At 40.9% G+C, this 12,359-nt stretch overlaps 1 protein-coding gene across 4 annotated transcripts in view; it reads left to right on the top strand.

Moving 5' to 3' along the window:
• The window catches only part of si:dkey-91i10.2 (uncharacterized protein LOC555224 homolog), a 134,416-nt gene that overhangs the window by 72,619 nt on the left and 49,438 nt on the right, over positions 1–12,359 (top strand). For all 4 annotated transcript variants that reach the window (XM_061723070.1, XM_061723072.1, XM_061723069.1 and 1 more), the window contains exon 2: positions 4,847–4,981. The gene's annotated coding sequence lies outside the window, so the exon portion shown is untranslated. The remainder of the gene's footprint in view (positions 1–4,846; positions 4,982–12,359) is intronic.

The raw sequence follows: 12,359 nt of genomic DNA, 5'->3' as shown, positions 1-12,359 counted from the left end.
ATTGGGAATAATCTGTTTCCATGCGTGAGCTAACAGGGTTATCCCTGTATACATGGTAATTAATCATTTGGGATATCTGGATCAAACCAGCGACGCACGGAGAACATCATGACGCAATTCCCGTCATTTCCACTTCTTCTTCCTGTATCCAAATCCTAAACAACAACAACAACAGTAGCACGGTGGATAATCAACATCCCAGTAGAAGTGGTTTTGTTTCTCGGCCTGTAGTTCCTTTTTCAGCGTCTTCCAGCGGAGCTTGATCTGGTCTGGCGTTCATACAAATGCTGGTTCACACAACTTTTCCCTCACTCACTCCTTTTGTAAATCTTCTATCCCGGTACTTTCTACCGTATACAAATGCAGAAATGTTCATATCCTTCATTACATTTATGAAGTGATTAGTCTCCTCCTGGTCTTGTGTTTCTCCGTGTTTAGAAGAACTTCCTGGACTCAAAAGACCAGGATTCCTTGTGAAAAGAACATGTGCAGAAAACAAAATTCCTGTTCCTTTTGATTCAATTCAATTCAATTTTATTTTATTTGTATAGCGTCTAATACAACAAAAGTTGTCTCTAGGATCTTTCCAGAGACCCAGAACATTCATAAACCCCCGAGCAATTATTACATAAACAATGGCAGGTAGAAACTCCCCTAGTGGGAGAAAAGCCTTAAACCAAACAGTGGCAAGAAAAACTCAGGCAGGTGGAAGCAGCAGCGGGATGACCGGGGGTGGGGACCGCAGGCCAGCACGCAGCTCCCGAAGCTCCGGCCCAATCAGCAAGCCCCAGGTTAGGCAGGGTCGGGGAAAGGTTGAGGAGGGGCAGGGCCATGGAGAGGAGTCTTGATGGACAAACCTCTCCCCTGCCTGACCGGGCCGTTACCCTGCCCCTCTCACTCCCACGCTGCAGGATCCGGTGTTGTGCATTCAGAGATGCTCTTCGCCACCGGCAGAGGATGCTGCACCATGTACAAAAGAGAAAAAAGAGAAGAGAAGGGGGGGGCCAGCACAAGAAACTACAGGAGCGACTCTAACACACTAGAGTTTACACTACCTAGAGATTTACAAACACCAGCTAGAGGTTGATGGGGATATTCCGTTTGGCGTTTACATGACCCAATATTCAGGTTAGAAAAGGAGTAACCCAGGGCTCATTTTCAGGTTTTTAAAAACCGGAATATGAGCAAATTCCGGTTATTCAAGGGGTTATTGGTGTTTACATGGCTGTGCAAAACCAGGTTATTGCTAATATTCAGGTTAGAAAAGGGTTATTGACTGTATGTAAACGTAGTCATTGCTATCAAAACTTTCAAAACATGCTTCTGCTCAAAATGTGTTTAAAACATGAACAATTCCCCCGTCAAAAACCCCTCCACCCTGCTAGCAGTGTCAAGCAATCATTTTTTCATTCATTTATAAAGCCCCCCCCCCCAGCTCTGCACCCCCACTTTGGGAAGTAGGAAAGATTTTCATAGGAGCATAAATGAAAATGAGTTGTTGGTATTTTCGGGAAATACAAGTACTGAGGTGTGTGTGAGGTGTGTGTGTGTGTGAGGTGTGTGTAGTATGTGAGGTGTGTGAGGATGAGAGATTGTCAGTCGGGCTTAAACACAAACACAGCAGATCACCAAGGCAAATACGTGAGGATGCTCGTCTGTAGGGAAAACCCAAGGTGTCAGGAACCACGGAGCGCATTATTATCTCTTCTTCTACCAGCGCGGGGATGTGGGAGACAGCCCGTCTACATCCTCCGCTCAGAGATCAGTAATAGGACAGCCGACACAGTTTACTGAGAAACAGTCCTGCGTAGCTGAGGAGCTTCAGGAGGAGGAGAGGATGGAAGCAACGGCCTGGAACGACAGGGAACCGGCTCAGCAAACTCAAGGCTGCAGAGAAAACGAAAAAGAAACTAATGGATAAATGGGTCACTTCAGTCAGTTGCAGTAACCACTTTCTCTTTTTCCCTCCCTGCAAAGCCTCTCAGTTTCAGTGGGATTGTCAGGGCCAGTTTATTCTCCCAGCAATGGGCCGCTGAGGGAAGAAGGAGTGTTTCCTACAACGTTATACAAAGCATACAGCCGACCGCTGAGCTCATTTAGAGTCTGAGAATCCACTCCAAGGCAAAAGATTTAGTGGTGAATAAAATGTAAATGAAGTGAGTTTCATCCTTTCGGGTAGAAGAGCAGGGGAAAAGGGAGGACTCACTGTAAGCCTTGTCAATCACACAGCGCCCCTGAGAGGCGGCTGGGAGGAACATTTCTACGTGTCAGCTACTTGTCATAGCGGTGGATGATGCAGCTACAGCAGAAATGTTCTGATCTCACGTTGTGATGACAGTTTTTGGTTACATTTCTTCTCGTCTGGCTGAAAGATGTTGAAGAATTGGATCCAGGGTCTTAAATAGGAACTTGGGTTCAAAATAAGGTGGGATGCTCTGATTTTGATGTTTGTTTTTTATATCTGTTTTAGACTTTGATTATGTTTTTGACAACTGGTAATTCTGCAGAATGCTGTTGCCAAGTTTTGTTGGATATAAAATGTAAAGTAGAGTGTCTTTGCTGCGTTGTTCTGTCTAGAATACTGTTTACCTCAGTGCTTTTATATCTGCTTATAAAGATGTGACTGATTGTTTCTCGTTCAGTTGTGATCAAGTAAAATACAAATCATCAGGCTTTTTGCACGTGCAATTAGGGCTGCAGCTATCGAATATTTTAGTAATCCAGTATTCTACTGAAAATTCCATCGATTAATCAAGTAATCGGATAAAACGTATTTTTGTTTAGTTAAAGAGCAATTATAATTAAAGCTGCAAGCAGCGATGAACGGGCCCTCGCACTCATGGCCACCCCCCCCATAAGCATATCAGAAATGACACCACCCACGACTTCCTATGTCAAACCATTCAAAAGTTATGGCAGAAAATAGGGACAACCAATCAGAAGAAGGGGCGGGGCTAATTTTCACCAATTATGGTAAAGGACTCAATACCGAGTCCGATGACACCACCCACGACTCTCTATGTCAAACCATTCAAAAGTTATGGCAGACAAATGTTTTCTAGGGGGTGCTGTTGAGCCGTTAGGCCACGCCCATTAATGCAAACCATGAAATATCACATTTTTCGCCAGGCCTGACTTGCATGCAAAATTTGGTGACTTTTTGGGCACGTTTAGGGGGAAAAAAGGCCCTCATTTCGTCAGAAGAAAGAAAGAAAAAGAAAAAGAAAAAGAAAGAAAAATTCCTACAGATACAATAGGGCCTTCGCACTGTCAGTGCTCGGGCCCTAAATATACATAATTTGTTATTTGTTAATTGACATGACTAAGACTAAATTATATAATACAGTAGGTTCATGGCTGTGCATTTAAAAACTGCCTTCACTCAAAAAACTAAGGATCTTATCAAGAAATGTTCTGCTTCCAGCTGGAAATGCTCCCACACTTTTGACATTTTCTGCCTTTTCTTTGTGCCTTTCTCTTCACTTTCCTCACCGCCTTCCTCTACGTCCATAGTTAAAACCAAACATATCCACCGCCTCTTTCTTCTTCCTTTACGTGCGCGGCGTCAGCGTGTTGTGCCGCATTAAACGTAGTCCGGGCGAAATACCTGCTTTGAGCTGCAAAATTAAACGATTCCTCGAGGCAGAGAACATTCCTCCATCATTTTTTGTAATCGAATTACTCAAATTATACGTGCAATCAGAGGTGTCTTCAGTATTCACATTCATTACTCAGGTAGAAGTATAGATACTAGAGTTTAAAAATACTCCTGTGGAAGTTGAAGTATCAACTCAAGTTTTTTACTCAAGTAAAAGTATAAAAGTACTGGTTTCAAAACTACTTAAAGTATAAAAGTAAAAGTAATATAAGGGGGAAAAAAGCCATTAAGGACAAAAGCCATTGAAAATGAATGCATCTTAGTATAATGTAAATATATTAAAGAAGCATATATGTGTACTATTGAGCATTAACATGTGTTTCAGAGAGCAGGAGATATGATGACTAGTTGCCTATAAGTATTGTAATGGTGCAAAAAGTCAAACTTCAGAGGCATGTTATCATTTATCCTAACCTTTATTGGAATGTACATCCAAGTTTAGTTGCAGGAATCTGAGGGAACGGATGTAAGAACAAAACTGGACAAGAACATCTGAAACAACCACAACCAAATTCACTCTATCCGGATGGAGCAATTTAACTGGATAGTTTTTATTTAAAGGCCCAAATGAAGTAGGAGTAACGAGGCTGTTTTTAAAATATAAGGAGTAAAAAGTACAGATAATTGTGTGAAAATGTAAGGAGTAAAAGTAAAAAGTCGTCTGAAAAATAATTACTCCAGTGAAGTATAGATAACCAAAATTTCTACTTAAGTAAGGTAACAAAGTATTTGTACTTCGTTACTTGACACCTCTGCCTGCAATTGAAGAGCATACTTATAAATAAGGTGATGAATAACTAAGTTGTTCATGTGCATTTCTGGCTTGTGCTTGTTTTCAGACAGTTTTCCAGGAATATGTGCAACATGAAGTCACTGCTGTGTGAGTTCCTGGTGTGATTGTGTGTAACACAGCGTTTCTGTCTCCCCTAACAAACACTAATTACGTGATTGAGTCAACATCTAATTCAATCTCAAAAAGCAGGACACGGTTTGTTTTACAGTATCAGGATGCGGCTGCTACGTGAGCCTCGCGTCTCTGCATCTCCTCTCGCCAAGCAGAGTAAAAAACCAGCGTCACTCAGCAGTGCAGTTATCTCCACTCTGATAGCTTATTGTATTTACAAAAAGCCTTTCATTGATTGATGTGCTTTTTTTCCCCTTCTTTTTCTCTTTTTCTCCGTCTTCTAGCTCAGGGCCACGTCTGCGTTGGTGAAACAGATTGCCGTACTGAGGAGATTTGGGGAGAGGAAGCTGGGAGCTCTGGGATCAGAGTCAATGACCTGCCGGAAGACAGAAACAGCACTGAGGCTTGATTAAAATGGGGTGAGTTTAGGAGATCAGATCAGCTGCCAACAGCTGCAGGAACTGCTCAGATCTGCAACGGGAAGATTTATCCACAAACATGATCCCTGCAACAAGACGCTCACTGTTAGGTAACCTGTGCCCCGTCTGAGAGCAGGGCACATGTGCTCAGGCTGACTCACATACCGGGTAACTCTCTCTGATACAGAAATACTCATTACTACGATGCACACATTCTACAGATGCAGTCGCACAACCGAGCCTAGAGGCATAGTATCAGTTCTTATCACTGTAATGACTGTTTTGAAGATATTCTCTATAAAGAAAACTATTATTATGAGTCTAAGCGCCCAAAAAAACCCACATCTGAATAAACAAGGCAGAAAAAAACATTGAGTGTGTTTAAATAGGAAGTTTAATTCCTCCTTAATTCAGAATTTAAATTAAATTTGATTTAAAATAAGTAAAAATTACCGTGTAAACACCTAATTCCAAATGAAAATGGCCATTCTGAATTAAACTTAGTTAATAAAAAAGATGACAAAAAGTTTGTGTTTTATTGTCCTTTGTTGCAGTTAAGTATAAGTTAACTATATAAATAATAATAATAATAATAATAATAATAATAATAATAATAATAATAATAAACTTTAGTTCTATAGCACCTTTCATACGAAAATCGCAGCTCAAATTGCTTCACAACAGTACAAACATGTCAAGAACAATGAGAAATAGAGAAACAAACAACAGCAAATAAAACAAAAAACACTTTAAGTGCAGTGATATAATACATAACCCTGACAAAATGCAGTTCCAAATTCCTCCACAGAACTACTAAGATAGGATAAAAGCAATGTTGAATATAAAAAGGTAAAAATACTGCATAGTCGTAGGCAAATGAAAAATAAAATGATAAAAATATCAACAAATATCAACCAACTAATGGTGGATTTTCTGTTGCAATACTCCTCAAGGGAACTTGCCGAAACACAGTATACAATTTTGATCTTCCAATCCTGAGAGAAAATCACTTACTGGGAAATCGTCTCTAGAGGATTTTAGCATGTACCGTATCTAAAAAAAGTTGACACATTCCCAAATATGCGTGGATACGTGAACAATGTGTGGTCCTGACTTGCAGCGAGCAGCATCCTCCTCTCAGCTGGGGTTATTCTGAAGGTTATTCTGAAGGTTAGCTGCAGAGATTTGCTGCTGTTTAATTGCGAGAATGTCATCTATCCCGCTCTGATAGATGATTACTGTAGATCTTTCTTGTTGTTTGATGCAGTTTTGACGCATCACAGATCACCAACCTTAAATAGAGGTCACTTCAGCACACTAAGCTGTTGTAGATGTCTTCTTTTGTGATCAACTGTTTTTTATTATTTTGTTGACGCATACAATTAAATTGAACAATTATGCACGCAATTGTATAGCAAAAACCTTTAAATCACCCGCCCCCCCACCCACCCTGTAGAGATACAACTACATAACAATAACACAACAACAGGACAAAACAAGCAAGACAAGAAAAATAAATAAATAAAAATAATAATAATAATTAAAGCTGCAAGCAGCGATGAACGGGCCCTCGCACTACATTTTGATCTATAACACACCTGGGTGCACATTACAGTTCGAGCCGTATTAACGGCCGAAGAAATGGCATAAATTGCGCCAAAATTACACAATTAATTCAAAATGGCTGACTTCCTGTTGGGTTTCGGCCATGTCGCTAAGAGACTTTTCTTTAAGGTGCGACATGATACAGGTGTGTACCGATTTTCATGCATGTACGTCAAACCGTATTGTGGGGCTTGAGGAACAAAGTTTTCTAGGGGGCGCTGTTGAGCCATTAGGCCACGCCCATTAATGCAAACCATTAAATATCACATTTTTCGCCAGGTCTGGCTTGCGTGCAAAATTTGGTGACTTTTGGGGCACGTTTAGGGGGGAAAAAAGGCCATCCTTTCGTCAGAAGAAGGGAAAAAAAAGGATAAGAAAAAATTCCTACAGATACAATAGGGCCTTCGCACTGTCAGTGCTGGGGCCCTAATAATTGATAAATGTTCAGTCAATATTCAGTTCTTTCAGTTTTTCAGTGGCATGTGTCCATATTTTTAGTGTCCTGGTCCTGCACCATGAATTCTTGCCACTGAAAGTTCCACATGTAAAATGTCCATAAACAGATTAAACCAGTGACATGTTGGGAGATCGTGGTGGTTTCCATAGAAAGAGATTTTTTAGCGGTTGTTAATCCTGCCAGGTACACAACTTTTTCTTTGTAATGTAAATTTAACCAAGAGTCATGAAAGTCAGGTTTTTATATGTCGACTTGAGAAGTAATTCATACAGTGATGAAGCCTCTGGATTTATTGGCCTTGACAATAAGAGTCCAGTTTTCTGTCCCAGGAAACTCCATACGCTTTCATCCAGGATCTCAGTCTCAGATAAAAGAAGAAAGAAGTACCAGGTAGATTATATTGCTGTTTGATGTCGAGAAATGTACGTAAACCTTCATCTCCATAAAGATCTGTTAAAGTCTGGACTCCTCTGTCTGTCCAAGGAGGAAAGACAAATGGACGAGAGTCAGAAAGCAGAGAATGGTTATGAAAGATTGGAGATTCCAAGTGCCATTTTTGTGTTCTTTTGTGATCTAGATGTCTTAAATACACTTTATCATGAATATTCCCCTCTACTATTCAGCTTTCAAACAAGGAAAAAGTTTCCACACACTAACAAGCCAGTTTGTGCATCTTAACATCAGTGTCTCAATAATGAACTCACCTTGACTTTTAATCCATTCATAGTAAGGATTGATTTCATTATGTCTCAATGACGTCCCGGCCATGCACTCTGTCACCATGTCTGCAGAAATCAGCCTCTGTGCGTGCTTGAACACAGTCTGATTTAGTTTCTGTAGCACAGGGAGCGGAGGGAGTGTGTACCTCCGGAGAACACTTATGCTGGCTTTATTTTACCCACAAAAAGGCAGAAAGCGAGAAGGAGAGGGGGTTGCAGGCAGGCAGGCTGTGCAGCGTACTCCCTGATACTATTCTGACTCAGACACTCACACTAATTAAATCTCCTCGTATCAGTGCATTTGCTCCTCTCTGACCATGCACAAACATGTCTAGCCAGCATAAAAACACGAGCGCTGTCAGTTGCAGCCTCTCTCCTGGAAATTCAGGACACTAAAGCTGCGCTTCAAGATGAAAGATGAATCACAGAAAAGGAAACATTCCTCTTACCCAGAACCAAAGGGAGAAGCAAATTGGGCTTGTATCATAACTGAGCGCATCTCTTTTTCAGTAAATCAAACTTACTAATGTCAGAAAGGCTCAGCGATGAGGGTCATTTTAGATTAGATCAATATTCTTAGTGAAATATGGCATAATTTTGCTCATAAACTGTCCCTTAATGCTGGCTTTATTATAAATGATTTCACAGTCAATTTCAAGGTCAGAGAAAATGTAAGATTATTGCTGGAATTGAGATGCACTCTCATGATGTCAGTTTTTTGGTGTGAACACTTTATTTCCAACTGCTTCTGTGCGTCTGGTGTGTTCATTCATTCCAAAGACAAACTCCTAATTAGATTAGATTAGATTAGATTAGATCTTTATTAGTCATTGTAGTTCCAAAAAGGCTAACGTGTGTTAAAAAATTTCAAATCGTGCAGTTGATCTTGGAGCAATGCATACACTGTGCAAGCTTTTGAAATATAAACGTCTTTCAGTTTTTTGACTGTGCTGTAACATTATTCAGGTTACAGTAGGCTAGTAGGAGCTAGTTTCTGTCCCAGGGCAACAGCGAGTTTGTGGTAGCAACTTCCGTTTTGTCAGCATTATAATTGTACAAGTGCATTCTGAAAGAGTTTGGTTGCCTCAATTGAACACTGGGGGGATGTTATTAATATGTGATATCTGGAAGTTTCTTAGAGGAACATCTGTAATCTAGGTGCAAAACTCATCTGTCCAGAGTTTTTGGAGCATTATTTGACTCACTTGTTGAAAAATGTCAACTCATGCAGTGAAGGAAAGAGGATGTATGCTCTAAACTAGTTAGCAGATGCTAGCTGTAACCTCGGCGCTGCTGAAAAGTCAGTTGGTAGCCGTGAGTGGCTATGGACTGAGAAAGCTCTTCAGCTGATGTCCACATCCTGACTCAGACATCTCACTCCCAACCCCCCGACCAATTGGCACGGTTAGACCCCTGGTGGAAAAGCGCCAATAGACTATATTAAAAAAAAGGGACAGGACATTACATTACATGACCCATTCATCTGCCCCTGCCCTCTATATGCACTATATCTATATGCACTCTATCCTGTGCTGTCTTGTCAATCTACTTTGGACCCTCTCCTAGCATATCCTCATCATGGAATTGGTTAACTGGTCTCTAAACACAATTGACCAATTTTTTTGACGAGAAGACAAGGCAAGACGAGAAGATAAGGGGAGCCCTCCTGCCCCGACGGGACGTTTGTGGCCGAATACGTAATGGACTCCTGGCAGAAGTGGAGGTCGTGTGTCTGTCCATTCTGTCAGTCGAGGATGAAGATGCCCACATAATTGGATTTCTGATAACAGGATTTCTGCTATTTGTAGCTGGCAGTTACCTGGCATATCGACAAATTCGGAAAAAGCGTCAGCAGCTATTCTGGCCCTTTCAAGGCTGCCTGGTGATGGATATGTGGGGCATATCCATCACCATATCACGACACTCAGACTCAGATGCTGTGTGAGCAAAATCACAAACTGGATGCAATTCTCAAACAGAACCACAGGCTAGCTGCGATTTTCAAACTCATTGGCAGCATGGAAAAGACCTTGGAGAAGTCTAGGCTCGGCTTGGCAGAGACAGTCAGCTGTTTGGAGTCCCCATGATGTACCAGAGAGGCTTTAAGGCGGACAGAAAATTATGAGAGACCCAAAACAACTTGTTATTGTTATGGAAATTGAGTTCCTGGCTGCTTGGCCTTGGCACGGCTGGCTTATCTGAAGTCTCCCCTGGATGTTATGCTAACAAGATGCTCTGCTCCCGCTACCCCCTCCCCGGTCACCATGGCAACTGTGGAACTTAACCAGAACTTATTGCGAGGCCGGCTGATAACACTTCATCATTACCAAGGACTACCAAGGACTAAGAAAGACTACCAAGGACTACCAAAGACCACCAAAGACCACCAAAGACCACCAAAGACTACCAAGGACTGCCAAGGACTACCAAGGACTAAGAAAGACTACCAAGGACTACCAAAGACTACCAAGGACTACCAAAGACTACCAAGCACTACCAAAGACCATCAAGGACTACCAAAGACTACCAAAGACTACCAAGGACTACCAAGGACTACCAAAGACTACCAAGGACTACCAAGGACTACCAAAGACTACCAAGGACCACCAAAGACTACCAAAGACAGAGTGTCACACAAACATGCACACACACACACTTGCACAACACTATAAACACATCCCGTTACTCAACGCCTTTGCTGCGTTGTTGTCTGGGTATGTTGATCTTTGTGCTGAGCTGGGGGGGCTTTTTTCTTGCACTCAGTTCCTACAGGACCCAGGGTGTGAGCCCCCCCCACAACCCCCCCACCCCCCCTCTCCTCTTTCCGAGTGTCATGCTTTTCTTATCTAACGAAAGGGTAGCGCCGACCCACAGCTACAATGCCTGCAGACAGGAACATGACCACTGTGTGTCAATCAAGGTTGGCTGTGGCTACCATCCCCTTCAGCCGATCCATGCTGAAAAGCGCCAAAGCTGGGTACTATGGGGTTATATTACTATCTTTAATCAAGAGAATACTTTTTAGATTTGAGAGCATTAGTGTGTTTTCGCTTTCAGATTCTGTACTCAAACTTAAAAAGTCCCGGCTTGCGACACAGAAATGTTAATTTATCCTCATAACTGCCATTCTTCTCTCAAATCCACGGCTGCTTAATTAAACCTCCGTCTCAGCCCCTTCCTTCTGCTCTCGGGTTTTTTCTGCTGACTCGCTTGTCCTCGAATGTTTCTCTGCACTCTTGTATTGTTGTGGAAAACCTGTCAACACTTCCCAGACCAATAGAAAACCATATTTGATCCTGACCAATGAAATCACATCTTTTCACTAGTGTGCCAAAGCTGCGCTCGTTTAATTCACAGACTCCCCCTACAGGAGGCTTCAGTTATTCCCACCCAAAATGATTTATGATTTTGCATTTAGCATATTTCTTTGACTTTAAGAGTCGATACATTATTTTTTCGATCAATTATTTTTTCTAGATATATAACAAATACATTTCATTAAAACGAACATGGACCAAAGATTATCGGCATCCCGTTGCACTGAAGGAGGAGGAAATGACGTCATCTCTACATGACATACACATCATGACATGACATACAAAGAGATGGTTGCTTCGCTGAGTGCGTTAGCATGACAATTACGGACGAAGAATTGATCAGCTGACTGTCAATCATTCATCGTGCTACGTTTCAGCACTTAAACTGGGATTGTTTTGAGTCTGAGCCCAGAGTTTTGAGGGAGAGCAGTACATAATCTCAGAGTGAAAACACAGATACCAACAATTACCTTTCATTTCGTTTAAATATTGAGTTATAGGCACGTGATCAGACACTGAAGAATTATATTTCAGTAACTGGGGTTAAAAACATAGACATTATTACAATATCACTGCAGTTTTCCAGATCATTTTAATTCCATGCAAATAGGGCATAATGTTCTCAAATCTAAAAAGTATGCCCTTGATAAGTAATATCAAGAGCAATTAATCTTGACAACAATATACCCCCATGAATATGCCAGTTACATGTTGACTTGATGGTGAAACCTAAAATGACAGTCACATTTAACCGATGCTGGGTTAGTAACTATGGAGGATTTTTTGTGCCAAAATTAAATAAATAAATACATCATTAATTAATTAAATTGGGAATGAAATATATCATTAATTAATTAAATGTGTCATTAATTAATTAAAATTAGAATGAAATGTGTCATTAATTAATTAAAATACAATTCATTTTAAGTAAAAATATATATTTATTGTTTCAGCATGTAATTAATTAATGACACATTTAATTAATGATTTCGTGTTGCGTGTGAATCATGAAATGTAAAACTGCATTTAATTAATTGATGCAATTAATGACACATTTAATTAATGATTTCGTGTTGCTGAATCATGAAATGTAAATGTAAAACTGTCAGTTTCACTCGTCAAACTCAGTGGGCGGAGCTAACGCAAATCTAGTGGAATCCACTGCTTTGGTCTGTACGGAGCCCTGGAGGTGACATGGTTATAATTATTGTGCGCACGACTTATTATCTCATGCCATTCACTTCAACATATACAGCTATTGATGCCAAGCATTTATCTAG

The sequence above is a fragment of the Cololabis saira genome, chromosome 6 (assembly GCF_033807715.1).
Source record: "Cololabis saira isolate AMF1-May2022 chromosome 6, fColSai1.1, whole genome shotgun sequence".
Classification (NCBI taxonomy): domain Eukaryota; kingdom Metazoa; phylum Chordata; class Actinopteri; order Beloniformes; family Belonidae; genus Cololabis; species Cololabis saira.
This window is presented reverse-complemented; position numbering and strand designations above follow the sequence as displayed.